Below are 16,416 nucleotides of genomic sequence, written 5' to 3' on the forward strand. Positions count from 1 at the left end.
CCTGTAGTCCCAGGCACGGAGGAGGCTGAGCAGGGAGGATTGCTTGAGCCTAGGAGTTCAAGGCTGCAGTGATCTATGATAGCACTGCTGCATACTCCAGTCTGAGTGACAGCAGAGACCCTGTCCCTAAAAACAAAACAAAACAAAAAAACTGTACAATGAGAGAGGAGGAGGGAGCTGTATTATAGGTGTGTGGTATCTGGAACCAAGCGGTGACGCTGAGGAGGGCGGAAGGAGCATGAAGAGAGGTGGCCGGGTGACTTGGCTGCTGGAGAACACTGGCTATTAGGGGACATTCATTCTGCTCTGGCTCTTGTGTTATTTCACACTTTCCACATCCCAGTCCTTTAGAGCAGACCATGAAGCGGCACAGTGACCCAGAGTTCTTTGTTGTGTTTTTTGGTTTTTGTGCCTTCAGAGGCTGAAGTGCAATGAGGCAATCAAGCGAGCTCCACCGTGGCCCTGAGGGCTTGTGAAAATGCCCGTGGCTGGGCCACACCCCTGGGGGTCTGAGTGAGCAGGTTTGGGGCGGGCAGGGTTCCATGTCTAATAAGTACGGGATGATGCTGCTGTTGCTGGTCCAGGGATCCCACTTTGAGAACTGCTGAATTAAGAGTAAAGAGGAGTTGATGGCCACGTGGCAGCCACCCTGAGCCCTGGGAAAGCTGGAGCAAGAGGTGGCGTCATCCACATTTGCACTGCAGGCAGGAGTGAGGGGCCTGCTCTCCCAGAGTCAGGCGGCCTCAGCATCTCACCACTCCCAGGCCTTCAAAGTCAGCTTTCCCTGTGAACCTGGGTGGTCAGACAGAGATGCAGACAGCAGGGCCAGGTGGTGTCTCACGAGTCGCACTATGAATTTGGGGAGCCCGTTGGCCCCTTTCCTCTGCAAGGATGGGAGTAAAAGCTCATGTCCTCCAGGGTACCTCCTCAGGGACAGTGGACTGTTGCACACCAGGGAACAGGGCAGAAGTGCCTGGATTCAGCAATTTATATTATTATTTAAGAGGTGCAGATTTTATTTTTATCTTAATCTGTTTCACAGAACCGAATTTTAATAACTCGCGCGCACGCGCGCGTGTGTGTGTGTGTTGGTTTGCAATATCACCTGGGTGGGATAAAGAAGATTAGGTTTCTTTCTGCTTATTTGTAAAACCTGTTTAAGCTGCAGTACGATTGTCATGATCTCCATCATCATCTGATTTATCCCCCAGCCAGTTCCTCTGTAAAATCTGGAAAGACAGTAGTTGCTGAGGGGCCGCAATAGAGGATGGGCGTGAGAGTGGAGAGGTGTCTGTTGCAGGATTCCTGGGGCCCTGTCCAGACAGCAGTGGTGGAGAGAAGCAAAGAGAAGTGCAGTTCTATCTAACCTAGTAATTTTCTTTCCTCTTCTGTAAACCCTCTTTATCTTTGGCTTACAAAAAAAGATTCTTTTAAATTGCTTCCCACTTGGTAAAACATCACTGTAAGTGACAAAATTATTTGCAGAGACTGGAACGTGAGGTTAGTTGGGGGTGGAGAGGGCATCCTAGGAGTGGACATGGGGGCTCACAGGGATTCAGAAGGGGCATCCAGACCCCAGACTTCTCTTGTCCACTCCCAGTGCAAGGTTCTCACAAGAGCCTGCCTGAGCCCGTCTCTCAGTATTTAGTAACACTCGATCCTAAGAGAAGAAGGTCGTCCATTTCCACCGTCCTCTGTGCCAGCTCTCAGGACCAGATTAGAAACGCAGTTAACACAGCCATTGCCTTGCCAATATAAGTTGATAAAGCTATAAGACCTCAAAAGCTGCTTCTCTTCTGCACTGCATTTCCTACAGTCTAATTTAGAGTTTTGTCTTACTTTGCAATCCCCACTCTTTTTTTGGTGAAGTAATTGAGCTTTTCCTCATCTAAAATGATGGCAGATTTTAGTTGCAAGGATCACAATTCGTGAATTTTAAAAATTATACCTGGAACAGGGACATGGCGGTGGTGGTCTGAGAATGAGCTGGGAGGTGCGAAACCTTGTCACTGACACTCAAGGACAGGACTGTTTCATGACATCCATTTCCTAGCCACAAAAAGCTTGGGAAACACCAGCTTAGAGCTGACAGTGACCTTCCCTGTGGGAGAGGCACACCCACAAAGGGAACGACCGTAGGCAGATGAAATCCCCAGCTTGCTGATGGAACCTGAGCTTCAGAGAGGGCTGTTGACTTGGCTGGAGCCATCCCTGGAGGGGGTGAGTTGAAACCACAAGTGAGAACTCGATGTGGGAATCCACCACCTGCTGAGAGTGACCCCCAGGAAGAGGACCTCCTTCCCTAGTCATGTCCCAGCTCTGGCCCCACACGTTCCACGAGCTCGGGCCTGCAGTGGGAGCTGAGTGTCTGGAGTGAAGGGTGGTGTTTGCCAGACCTTGTATCCCCTGAGCTGCCTCAGGGGGCTTCTCCAGTGACTCTAGACACCCCACGCTTTGTACCAGGGAGTGGATAGGGTGACGTGAACTTCTGAATCCGAGGACTTCTGAAAAGCCACAGATGGAAGAGCCAAAGAAAACAGGATTTACTTGGAAGGACGAGCCTCTCCACTGGCTCGCATATAGGTCTAATCTATAAGAAACTTGTTGGGTTGCGGGTTTTGCAGTTACAAAAATTATTCAGGAACCAGAAAATTGCATTCTTCTCCAACTGGTTTAGGCGTTCAGTCCAGATACAAGGATTATGAAATTTAAAAAAGCAGCATCTAAAGCCCAGCTTAACCCCAAACAACATCTTAACCCCAGTGAAGCGTTCTTGGAGGGTGGGTGCTGTCGTTGTTCTTGGAAGACGGGTGCGGCCACATATCCTGCAATCCAGCACAGACATGATGACCTCTCTGGCCAACCACGGGGACAGGAAGAAGAAGGACAGAGGGCACAGGAGAGACAGGACTGAGCTGGGTTCCCATGTGGTGTGAGGGAGGCAGGGAATGGCCCAGAAGGCTGGCTCTGCAAACATTAGTGGCATCAGAAACAGAGAAGAGAGCCCAGCTCACGGCCGAGATGAGACCAGGAGAATTGGGGAAGTATTTCCCTATCTATTCCTGAGAGCCACCCTTTCTGAAAATCATCTGCACAGCTAAGCATCTTGGTGCAACTCCGATGAGGACGGGTGGGGCACCAGGCAGCAGAAAGTGCTGACTCAGCAGCACAAGACCGCATGGCCGGCTTCCTTTCTCCCTCGGAATGGCCTGGAATTCGATCAAGAACAGCAGCCCCGGGAGCATCCTAGAGAGGTGGGGGCAGGCAGGGGACATGGAGAGGGAGGGAGTGGTGACTCCGGGCAGGTGGCAAGAGCCAGCTGATGAGTACGGGGAGGGAGGTCTCTTCTCCACCCATCCACACTGACATCTGGGGAACTCATTTAAGCTACAGATGCCAGCTTTTGGATTTGCAGAATGGGGCAGTGCCTGAATTTGCCATCAAAACATTTAGGATAATAAATGCACCAGTTTTTACAGAGGCTGCAGACATAAAGCCGTTTCTCAAGAGGAATGATAGTTGTTATTGGATATAGGATAGCTTTGAAAAGGAAAGATGATGGAGGTATTTGTCACTCTTTAAGATACTGGCAAAACAATAACACTGTTCTAATAATTTACCTGTTAATAAATATTTTCACAAAATAATCTCAGTCCATGTGCAAAAATAATAAATAATGCTTGCTTTGCTCTGATGGCTAAAAGAAAGAGATTCTCAGTTCCAGTTTTTCCTCACTGACGTAAAGGGATGGAATATCATTTCATGAGCTTTTAAGTTTCTTCATCATTTTACCTTTCAGAAAGTAACAAATGTAATTTCAAGATAGAATAGCGTATGTGTATATATATGAATATGTATGCATTTATGCTTCTATACATAAAGGCATACGTGTGTGATTATATTTTAATAAGAGCACTTTTTAAGTCAGGAAAAGACCTTAAAGATTCATATAGTCCACGTTCCACATTTTATAAATTAGAAACCCAAGGCCCAGGCTGAGAGTTTTTAGTTTAAAATAAACCAGTTTTTGAGATTAAATTCTGGTACTGCCACATCTAAATTTGAATCTTCTATGCCTGTTTTTATTTTGTTCTGAGCAAGAAGGTTTGATTCCATCATCAATTAAAAAGTCTCAGGTAACCAGACTGGGATAAGTTTTTAAAAGGAAAAAAAAAAAATCCCACAATTAAAATGAAGCCACAAGACTAGAGTTTGACCGCGATTTTAAAACTCTTTTAAGAAACTTTGTTTTACTTCGAGTTAGACGTGACTGTCTAAGGTAAGATATATGAACTATTATAGACTTCCGAGAAACAATTTCTAGCTGATCCTCTTTCTGTTTCTCGGTGAGTTTGTGTCTTTCTCTGAGGAATTTTCAGGATAAAGATATTTGAAATTCTTTTTTCTATTTTCATTCTGGGGAAAAAGCATCTTTTCTTCATTCAGCAAACTTTTATTATCTGTTATGAGCAAAGTATTTTTGCTCCATCTTCGGGAGGAAAAGGTAAAGAGAACATGTCCCTCAATGAGTTTATAATTGACAGGGACACAAGGAGCCCTCACTATCGAGCAGGGGTTCTCTAAGACAGTGAATAATGCCCAGAGAAGGGTTATAGGAATTGGAGGAGAGTTGAGAATCTCTGGAGAAATCAGAGATTTGCTTTGGGAAAGGCCACAAGGAGGGGCAGAACCCGGGAGCACAAATGTAGTTGGTGGAGAACTGAGTGGGTGTGGTGTTTAGAATTTAGGTAGCGGGAGAGTATGGTGATGGGCAGTGTTGGACATAGACTTTCTGGGAAGCATTTGGGTGCAGATCTTGGACTAGAATGGTGACTATGATGTAGTGGGTTGATGGTGACCCTCCAAAATGGTACATACATGTCCCAACTCTCAGAACCTGTAAGTGTGACCTTATTCAGGAAAAGGGTCTTTTCAGATAGAAGTGATCAAGTTAGGGATCTCCAGATGGGGCCACCCTGGATTAGGATGGATTCAAAATCCAAGGACATGTTCTTACAAGAGAAGAAGAGGAGAAAAAGTCACAGGGATGCAGGAGAGAGGAGACAGAGGCATGTGGAGGAGACAGCCCCATGAAGATGGAGGCAGCTGTTGGAGTGACACAGCCACAGTCCATGGACGCCTGGGGCCAGCAAGAGCTGGGAGACGAAAGGAAGGACCCTCCCCTGGAGCCTCCAGAGGGCGTGTGGCCCTGCAGACACCTCGATTTCGAACTTCTGCCCCCAGAATGGTGAGACAGCACATTTTGTGGTATTTTCTTGTGGCAACCTGAGGCCACTAATATTATACAAAAGTAAAGGAAGCAAAGATGGGCATGAGAGAGCAACATTTTGAAAAAGAAAAGTGGTAGGAGGCATAGAGAGAAGGATAAAGATGATTAGGTTTCTTTCTGCTTATTTGTAAAACCTGTTTAAGCTGCAGTAAGATTGTCATGATCTCCATCATCATCTGATTTATCCCCCAGCCAGTTCCTCTGTAAAATCTGGAAAGACAGTAGTTGCTGAGGGGCCGCAATAGAGGATGGGCGTGAGAGTGGAGAGGTGTCTGTTGCAGGATTCCTGGGGCCCTGTCCAGACAGCGGTGGTGGAGAGAAGCGAAGAGAAGTGCAGTTCTATCTAACCTAGATAACCCTGGAGCAAGGAAGACTGTGAGACACCACCCGTGGGGGTGCAGGGGCAGCTGCCACAGACGTCGTTTGGCTTCATGAAGCTGAGTTGAAGATGGGCACCCTCTGTGGCCCAGCACTTTCACTTTGACCTGAATACAGCGCTCTCAGCAGCACTGTTTATAACAACAAGACTGGATACGACCCAAATGTTCATTGAAAGAAGAGTGAATAAGCCGGGCAGGTGCGGTGGCTCACGCCTGTAATCCCAGAACTTTAGGAGGCTGAAGTGGGTGAATTGTTTGAGCCCAGGAGTTCGAGAGCAGCCTGGGCAACATGGCAAAACCCTCTGCCTCTACAAAATAAAAAACATTAAAAAATTTTTTAAAAACCACCTGGGCGTGGTGGTGCAACCTGTAGTCCCAGCTACTTGGGAGGCTGAGGGAGGATTTTTTGAGCCAGGGAGACTGAGGTTGCAGTGAGCCATGATTGTACCACTGCACTCTGGCCTGGGTGACAGAGCGAGCCCCGTCTCAAAAATAAAAAAATAGAAAAAAGAAAAATGAAGAAACACACTGTGATGGGTCCCACAGTGGAATATTACAGAGCCCAGAAAATGAATGAAGCACAATTACAGGCATCAACAAGAACAGATCTAATGGACAAGATAATGTGGAGGGAGAAAAAGCAATTCCTAGAACACATGCCATGTGATGCCATTTCTAAAAACTTCAAAGCATTCAGAAGTCACCAAAATTGTTAAAGGATAAATATGAACGTGGTGCAAGATAGAGAAAAACAAGGATATAATACCATTCAAGAGAGTGAGAACATCTGGTGAAGGCCGGGGACTGAGATGAGGGAGGGGTGCCGGGCCTGGGGAGCGTTGCTGAGATTTGCTGAGATTACCGCTTGGCTGGCTTGTGGGCACATTTATTTTTCATTGATTTATTCATTTGTTTTTCTTCCTCGCATCTCACAAGCAAGTGATCTGCACAGAGAGTAAGTGTCATGTCGTGTGTGGACTCTGGAGCCAGACCGCTCAGTTTAGGTTGTTTCTGGTCAGTTTCAATTCTGCTTACTAGCTATGGCTCTTGGGGAAGGTTATTTTAGGTTTCTGGCGCCTCAATTTTCTCATCTGGGTGTATTGAAATATGGACCTTGCAGGGTTCTGGTGAGAATTAACTGAGTTATGTATTGAGAATTAAGTGAGTTAATGCATGCGAAAGCTTAGAATCGTGCCAGAGGCATAGTGGATCAATATAAGCATCAGCTATTGTCATCATTAGCATCATCATTTTGTAAATGTAAGGCAGTTTGAAATCAAAAAAGTAAAAAGACGGTATGGAGCTGTAAAGAAGTGAGAGGGAGGGCCAGGCACAGTGGCTTACGCCTGTAATCCTGGCACTTTGGGAAGCTGAGGCAGGCAGATCACCAGGTCAGGAGTTTGAGACCAGCCTGGCCAGCATGATGAAACCCCGTCTCTACTGAAAATACAAAAATTAGCCAGGCATGGTGGTGCGCACCTGTAGTTCCAGCTACTTGGGAGGCTGAGGCAGGAGAATCACTTGAACCTGGGAGGTGGAGGTTGCAGTGAGCCGAGATGGTGCCACTGCACTCCAGCCTGGGCGACAGAGCGAGACTCCATCTCAAAAAAAAAAAAAAAAGGCCGGGCGTGGTGGCTCACGCCTGTAATCCCAGCACTTTGGGAGGCCGAAGCGGGCAGATCACGAAGTCAGGAGATCGAGACCATCCTGGCTAACAGGGTGAAACCCTGTCTCAACTAAAAATACAAAAAAAAATTAGCTGGGCGTGGTGGTGGGCACCTGTATTCCCAGCTACTCGGGAGGCTGAGGCAGGAGAATGGCGTGAACCTGGGAGGCGGTATCCTCCATGTGGGCTATTCCTGAGTCTCATTTTCACTGATCGGAACATAACACAAATGTGCTTTGTCTCTTTTGCACTTACCCCTTTCCTCCCTGGCATGCTGTGCTGCTGGGATGGAGGCTGGGTCAGGAGCCTAATGAGGGGTGTGTGCAGGGTATAGTAAGGTAGTCCCCAGACCCCGGAGGGATCGGCTTGGGAGAGATGCACCAGACACATGAAGGGAAGCAACAGCAGCACTAAGTGGCATTGCTGGCAGGAACGGCAGGGATCACAACACAAGGGCAATGACAGAAACGAACACAGGGGCAGCTCAGCACCCAGCAGACATGAACTTGCCCGACCGTAGCCCTGTGAGGAGCTCAGGCTGTCACTGTCTCCTCTGGGTAACAGAGGCCCACGTGGGTGACCTACCCAGGAGGGAAGCAGGATTCGGACCTGACTAGTTTGCCTCCAGGCCCTACTGCTTTGACTCTCCTGATGGTAAAATGATGAGTCTGCAAATTGAACAAATAGATGTGAGTGGCCCTGGTGCTTGGAGGAAGGAGGTTTGCTTTAGGTTTGGACAGGAAAGGGAGGGCCTGTGTTCATGGAGGCCCAACCAGGTGGCAAATGCTTCACAGTCCTAATCTCATTTTGTCTCCCCAACAATGCCGGGTGGAAGGATGTATGTATTGTTACCCCAGTTTACAAATGAGGTAACAGAGGCTCAGCGAGATATGCTAAGTTGCCTTAGGTCCAAGGATGACTAAGGACTCGAGGTAGGATTTGAGCTGTGGCCAGTCATCCTGTGAAGTTTACTTGCTGCTTGGGGCCACAAAACTGGCTTGATGAGCGGGCAGGACAAGGTTGGGATGAGGATAGGGTAGTTCTTCTCAATGGGACGAATGGCAGCGGCCAGTGCATGTTTGGGAGACCCTGACCAGACCAGCCTGGTGTGGGGAAGTGGAGGCGAGGCGGGGGGAATCGGAGACGGGTCTGGAAGGGCCCAGTTGTGGAAAGACGGCCTTGAAGCCCAGGCCTAGGCAGTCAGTCCTGGAGGGAGACAGTGGGGGCCCACCCAGAGAGAGCTGGCAGACTATCACAATCCACTGGAGCCCCTACTGTTCCCAAGCAGGCCACGCCAGCACTGGCCTTGGGCATGGGAGGGCCTCCCAAGTCATGTGCAGGCCCAGAGTCCTTGCTTTGCTTTACAAGACAAGTGCAGAGCCGAGGCCCAAGGCTTGCATGTGGCATTCTCTCAGTATCCGTTGAATCAGAAAGGACCAGGGAAGCTCAGGAAGCTGGGTTCAGAGTCATCCTTCTGCTTGGCGGCCCCCTTGGCCATGCCACTGGGTTGCTGGAAACCCCAGCGGTGGAAATGGAACTGCTGCCTCTGAAGCTGTCCCTGCAGTGCTTCTTGGATGTGGCCTTGCACGGGGTCAAGTGTTTGATGAGAGCATCTCCAGCTCTGTGCCATCTCCTGGACGAGAAGGAGCTGTTGGCCGCCATTCTCTCCAGAAATCTCAGTAATGTAAATGTTCAGGGATAGCGATAAGACCTCGCGGTTGTCAGCTAACTCCTGCTTCTGGAAGCTGTCCAGATCTCCCTGCACCTACCATTGTGCCTATGCTGGATTTCTGCTTGTTTTTCCTTTTTATTTCAGAGTTTGAATTTGGGTTTGGGAGGAGAGTAATTTGATATATTAGAGCAGCAGTCATGGCTGTCGTTAAGCAGAACCCAGCTGCTTCCTGTCTGTGTGTGGCTGGGCCAAGTGCGAGCCAGTGCGTGGGGCTGGGATGCCCGAGAGCACCGAGAGACACAAAGCCAGGGCCGCTGGGCAGCTGCGGCAGGTCAGGGACTCTTCTTTCATTGCCCTGTTCGAGACCCAGCCATGGCAGCTTTGGAGGGTCTCTGGCTTCTGGTTGGCTTTGGACTATGATTTTTCTTTGGTGGGGGTGACTCTGTGTCATTCAGTTTGGAGATGTGTCCCACATAAACCTTTAATCACAGAAAAGGTGTTTGGAAGGACAAGCGACACCTTCCTGGCCCGGTGACTGCAGGTCAGGGGTCACCCTCCCGTTGCCTGGCCTTCCCTCCTACTTCCCGAGCAACCACCTCTGGGGTTTGGCGTTTTGAGGATTCCCTACTTGGGTTTTAACCCCCGTTGACAGCAGGTTTAGGAAAGCCAGCAGAGGGAAGCCCTCCTCCCTGATGTCATCAGTCCAGGTGCTGTTGGGGTGAGTGAGGTTCTGGTGCCTGGGGAAGCTGCTGCTTGAGGATAGCAGTGGAAAGAAGTTTTGTGGCAGGGGCTGCCGCCTGTGTGTTCCGCAGAGCACCTGGCAGGAGAGACACCTTCCCAGCCCCGGCACACCTGGATGCTACATTAGCACGCGGGGACGGACATGGTCGGAGCTTCGGGATGCAGTGGGCGAGGTGTCTAAGATCCAGATTGCCAGCCTTGGAGCAGCTGGTGGGACAAAGGCTGTTCCCAGGGATGGCACCTGCCTGGGCCTGCATCTAGAGAGGATCCTTTCAGCCGGAGATGCAGGAAGTTGGCAGAGCTGGGGTAAAGGGCAGAAACATAAAGACCTGGTCAGTAACAGCTGCAGCTAAGGCGGATGCCCAGAGCAGCTCAGAGAACAAGACCAGAGATGAGCCAGCACCGGTGTCGGTGGGGGGATCATCCCAGCCATCATGTGGTTTGAGGGGAAGCTAGGACCCTGCTTGGTACAATTCAGCAAGGTACAGAAGAATGTGCATTCCATCATGTGGGTTCTGCTTCTCTCCTGAAGCCTCTGTCAAGAGCCACTTTGGATCTTGGTATGGAGAAACGAGTTTATTGGCCAGATCCATCTGGCAGAGGCAGTCACGATGCCATTGGACCCCCAGGCAAGCAGCCCCTCCTAGAGAGAGAGGGTCTTGGAAGGCCTGTTGTGACCCCCATGACACTCTGGTTCCTAGGGAACCCTAAAGGGAAACGGCAGGTGAATATGGATTTCTGTCCTTTCTGCCTGCCAGGTTCCTGAGGGACCCCTGACGTCACCGTGCCACTGCGCCCCTTGTCTGCAGGGTAACTTGGCTTTGAAGGAGCGTCAGGGGACCCTCTGTAGGATTGGGGATGAGATCAATGGACCTGCCAGCCGTTACTGTTGGGATTATAGGGAAGTGAGGAGGTCGTGTGTGCCTCCTTGGGGTCTGAGTGCCTCCTTGGGGTGCCTAAGGGAGACTGAACATCATTTTGGTGATATTTATTGATATCACTACTCCCTTTGCACGATATTTATTGATGTTATTACTCCCATCACTTGTGGGATGCTGACCTGTGCGTAGCACAGTTCAAAATACCCGATCCGAGCAGACAGGAAGGAGACAGCTGCTGTGGCTTAGAATTAGGGGCAGGGATGAAACCCATGAGATGAGGAGGCTGGTGAAGGAAAGGGACTGGGGGCAGTGGAGGGATGGAGAAATGGACAGAAGGATGGATGGGGAATGCTGAATGTGAGGGAGACCCCAGAACCAGGATGACGCAAGAAAACAATCCTTGGCTGTGGTCAGGTGACCATGTTAAGGCCATTAAAGTCATGCTTGGAGAAACTGCATAGATGCTTGCAGCTTTGCCTGTCATCCAGTTGACTTCAGAGCACAGCATCTGTTCGAAATCCAGTGGCAGATTTTCATAGTCTGACAAATTAAATCAGCTGTTCTCCTGGCGCCAGAGTGGGCTTCCTGCCCCACACTCACTGAGGGGTGGTGGGGAGGGGTGGCCTGTTCTTTGCACACTAGTGGGCAAATGATACTGTCTTCATTTTATGAGCAGTTCCTGCTCCCTGTGACTTAGAATCCCTCGTGTGTTTTCAGATCCATTTTGATGTTATTAAGCCCAACTTCCCAGACCTTCTTCCTGTTCTTGTTGTTGGCACAAAAGCCCCCTTGCTGTTTCAGAAGGTGCAAAAAGCAAGAAGAGGATTGATCAGTGCATGGCTTTGCCACATGATCACGAAAATGGAGGCGGTTGATGAGAAGGCCCTTGGGCATTAGGGGGAAGAAACAAGTAGGATAAAAAGGAAATGTCACTGGATGTCATAGAATGTGGATTTCTGTCCTTTCTGCCTTCGGCTTGCTCTTGGGGAGGGAGGAAGAGGGGTCTGGGAGAACAAGACAGTCCGTTTGAGAAGGAGCCCCTTTCAGCTCAGGGCTGAGATGAATGGGGAGTGAGGGGGAGGGGAGGGAGTGCAGCGCAGCTGGGCTCATCCCATCAATGTTGGCATCCAGAGAAAAATCACGGCTTTGGGTGGGGAAGCTGGGTCCTCCTGTGTAGTTTTCAGATTGAGGTTAATGTGAGACTTGGAGATCATTTGGCAACCTTATTGATGCTATTGACATAATTTAAATAATGGGAAGAATTTTATTCTTAATAGTTCCAGCCAGGTTTAGAAGCCTGGAAAAAGACCAATTCTGCTTTTAGAAGTATAAAAATACCGCAGGGATGGAAAATGCTTCATGCCTGACAGGCAGATGTAAATGATTTCCAGTTATATTTCAGTACCTGCGCAGGGGCAGGGCCCCGTTGCTAGTGATCTGATGAACTAGTCAGCCTGTGGGGCGTGGTGTGCAGGGGATGTGTGCGTGCACACAGGATGTGTGTACATGATGTGTCCGTGTCAGCATATGATTGTGCATGCATGGTGTGTGTGCACGTGATGTGCATGTGTGTGTATGGGTGGATGTGTATGTGTGAGCACATGGTGTGAGTGCACACGTGTCCATGTGTGGGTGTGTGTGCATGCGCGTGTGCCTATGTGCACATGGTGTGTGCATGGTATGGGTGTGTATCATGGTGTGTGTGCGCACACTATGTGTACAGGGCAGACGCACTGTCTGAGGGCCCCTTCAGTTGTAATAGGCAGGAGGAAACGCCAGTGAGAATTTCAGCTTTGAGCTCTTCTCTTCCCCACTTGGGGCTGGGATGTTTTTACAGAAATCACAGAGCAGCTCTCAGAGACCACACTCATTGTTTCTTCTGGTTTTATGTGTGTTGACTTTCCCTTTAATCCATGCTCAAGCGCCCCACCTGTTTAGAGGGGACGTGGCCCTACTTTCAACGAAAATCTCTCTAGTTCTCCTGCTGCGGCCTCTCGGGCTCCCGGGGAACAGCGCCCTGAGCCCTTCTCCTTCTTAACTGGTGAGTTCTGCAGAGAATGGGGCTATGGTTGATAGTGTAGTCTTTGGGAACTTTTGTTATTAGACAAATGTCCACTTTGTTTTCTAGCCCATCTCTTTGTGTCCCCAAGGTGATATAGCAGGAGCCAGGGGGCCCTTAGAGCAGTAGCAGCCATTGTGGGGAGCCACTGGGAGTCCGGTGCCTTGACTTGGATCCAGGTGTGCACACTTTCTTTCCAGGGGTCTCTGGGCGAGCCCTGTAGCCTTCCCAAGCCTCCCCCTGTCTTGTGAAACCTGCGTGTGATATACCTCCCTCTTAGGGCTGCTGTGATCATTTAGGCAGATTAATTACACAGGCACAGGGCTTAACCCTGAGAGGCCCCATAAGTGGTTTCCCATACAAGAAAGATGCTAGCAGTGTCACAGGCAGAACACTTACCTGCCTGCCCTCCCGCCAGGAAGTGGTCTTCAAGCTGCTGCCGAGTCTACAGAGGGTGGGCCCTCTCTGATGGGGCTCCGGGCCATGGTCAGGAGAGGCTGGTCTGTACCACCATTCTCTTGGCCACACTGTGGTGTCTGCACCTGGTCCCTACTCACACCTTCCTGCCAGAGTATCCAGAGGACCCGGAGTATCCACACCCTGGCTGGGTGTACTGGCTACAGGTGGCTGTGGCTCCAGGTCACCTGTGTGCCTGGGCGATGAAAAATAATGTCACAACAAATATCCCGTCTGCATTCTCTGGGACACCGACCCATGAGGAGAAAGCAGTTCTCACAGTTTTTACAGGCACAGGTCAGCTCTCAAGGTGCCGGGGACAGGGTTCCCACCAGGCAGCCCTTTCTGCTCCTCCCAGAGACTGGGAGACGGCTTCTTTGCATTCAGAGGGATCTGGGAGCATTGCAGGAACAAGCTCTGGCTCTTCAGAAATGATCACGAGCTTAAGGATCCGGGTCTGCAATGTTAAGCCTTAGGTTCACTCTCCTTGGTGGGAGCGCATGCCCTCCCCAGGCTCCAGGACCCAGTCAGGATTCTTTTTTTTTTTTTTTTTTTTTTTTGAGACGGAGTCTCGCTCTGTCGCCCAGGCTAGAGTGCGGTGGCGTGATCTCAGCTCACTGCAAGCTCCACCTCCCAGGTTCACGCCATTCTCCTGCCTCAGCCTCCCGAGTAGCTGGGGCTACAGGCGCCTGCCACCTCACCCGGCTAGTTTTTTTTGTATTTTTAGTAGAGACGGGGTTTCACCGTGGTCTCGATCTCCTGACCTTGTGATCCACCCGCGTCGGCCTCCCAAAGCCAGTCACGATTCTTAATTCACGTGGCTGTGTCCACGCAGCTGTCATTTCAAGCTGTCTCCTTGAAATGAAGAGAGACCCCTCTTGCCATCATTCTCACATTGCTTGCATTTTCCAGCATGCCTTTTGTTGTGATGTTTTGTCTCTAATTGCAACTCCAGCAGCCAGTGTTTGTTAAACACTTGTAATATGCCAGACTCAATATGAGGCATTTCACACACATTCTCTTGTTTGGTCTTCACAGACGCCCTTAAGGTTAAGTACCCATTCATGCCCATTACCAGATGAAGAAAACACATTTTAAAAACTCAAGGAACTTGGCCAAGATCACATGGCTAATTAGAGGCAGAACTCTAGAGCCCATTTGGAAACTTCAGGGCCCATTGGAATCACCTGGGTCATGCCCCAGGCTCGTTCCATCAGACGTGTTTCTCAGAGCTCCCCAGGAGATTCCAGTCAATCAATGTGCAGACAACTTTTTGGGAACCCAGCTGGGCTGGAGTCTATGTAGAGTATCATGGCACCCGCAGCCTCTGCAGCATCTGGCCTGAGTTTTTCTTCCCATTGCCTGGTCCTATAATAAAGTTACAAGACTGGTGAACACAAACAGCGTTAGCAGGATGTACTTGGAGCTCATTTGGCAGTGGGAGTGGACATGCTGGGGGCCATCCCCCCTCCACCTGAAGCGTTCTTGTCCTAAAGCATATTGCTGAGACAGCTGTGTAGGGTATGGCGGTGACCCTGGGGAAGTGCTGTGCTGAGAGCTCCAGACTCCAGCCAGCCTCCTTACTTTGAACACATTTGCATGATGCTTACCGCCTTCCACAGTGGATGAAATATTCCAGAAATCAGAATGTGTTGAAATGTGTGGCAAAGAAGAATGTCATACTTGAAGATGTGCTTACACTGGACACTGAACTGCATACACAGTCCCAAGAGGTATCCCTGCACCACAAGGCCTGTGCTAGAAAAGGTGTTCTTCAGGAACAGAGCGAGGCTTCGTGAAGATCCTTCCCTCCATCCATCCCTCCATTAATCCTCCCCTCCACTCATCCCTCCACTCACCCCTTCATCCACTCCCTCCATCCTTCCACCCATTTCCCCATCCACTCCATCAGCCTCTCCATCCATCCCTCCACTCACCCCCCCACTTACTCCATCCATCCTTCCTCCCATTTCCCCATCTACTCCATCAGCCTCTCCAACCATCACTCTATCTGTTCCTCCATTAATTCTTCCCTCCACCCATCCCCCCTCCCTCCCTTTATCTCTCCATCTATTTCTCTCTCCACCCTCCCTCCATCCCTCTTTCTTTCCCTCCATCCCTCTTTCCATCCCTCCTTCCATATCCCCCCATCCCTCCCTCCATATCTTCCTCCATCCCTCCCTCCATCCCTCAATGCATCCCTCTCTCCATCCGGAGTTCACCACACCCCGAGTTCCCAGTGCTGCACTCCTGAAACTCACTCTGGGATTTGCAGTTGGGGGTTGCCTTGAACATGTTCCTAGTGTACCTGGTTGAAGTTTGGAAACACCCACATCTCCATCCACTCCATCCATCCCTCCATCCGTCCACTCCATCAGCCTCTCCATCCATCCCTCCATCTATCCGTCCATCCATCCCTCCATCCGTCCACTCCATCAGCCTCTCCATCCATCCCTCCATCTATCCGTCCATCCATCCCTCCATCCGTCCACTCCCTCTCCATCCATCCCTCCATCTATCCGTCCATCCATCCCTCCATCCGTCCACTCCATCAGCCTCTCCATCCATCCCTCCATCTATCCATCCATCCATCCCTCCATCCGTCAACTCCATCAGCCTCTCCATCCATCCCTCCATCTATCCATCCATCCATCCCTCCATCCATCCACTCCATCAGCCTCTCCATCCATCCCTCCATCTATCCGTCCATCCATCCCTCCATCCGTCCACTCCATCAGCCTCTCCATCCATCCCTCCATCTATCCGTCCATCCATCCCTCCATCCGTCCACTCCATCAGCCTCTCCATCCATCCCTCCATCTATCCGTCCATCCATCCCTCCATCCGTCCACTCCATCAGCCTCTCCATCCATCCCTCCATCTATCCGTCCATCCATCCCTCCATCCGTCCACTCCATCAGCCTCTCCATCCATCCCTCCATCTATCCGTCCATCCATCCCTCCATCCATCCACTCCATCAGCCTCTCCATCCGCCTCTCCATCCATCCCTCCATTAGTCTCCTCTAGAGCATTCTACTAGAGAACAGCCAAGGTCAGTCTTCTTCTGCCTCTCAGGGGAGCAGGGCGCCTGCTGGCAGCTGCTCTAAGACTCGGGATGAGGGCTGCCCCCTGCAGGTGGCTCTGAGGGCTGCAGCTCTGGGTGGTAACCCCAGCAGCAGCTTTGTTCCCTAATTAGGAGGGCACAGTGGGTGTCTAGGAGCATCCGGGAGAGCGCTGCTCCAGAGCTTTCTTTATCAGCTGACAAATCAA

At 50.3% G+C, this 16,416-nt stretch overlaps 1 protein-coding gene across 3 annotated transcripts in view; it reads left to right on the top strand.

The window, feature by feature from the left end:
• ABCG1 (ATP binding cassette subfamily G member 1) overlaps positions 1–16,416 on the top strand; it is a 78,136-nt gene that overhangs the window by 23,070 nt on the left and 38,650 nt on the right. The window lies entirely within an intron of this gene.

The sequence above is a fragment of the Chlorocebus sabaeus genome, chromosome 2, assembly GCF_047675955.1.
Source record: "Chlorocebus sabaeus isolate Y175 chromosome 2, mChlSab1.0.hap1, whole genome shotgun sequence".
NCBI lineage: Eukaryota > Metazoa > Chordata > Mammalia > Primates > Cercopithecidae > Chlorocebus > Chlorocebus sabaeus.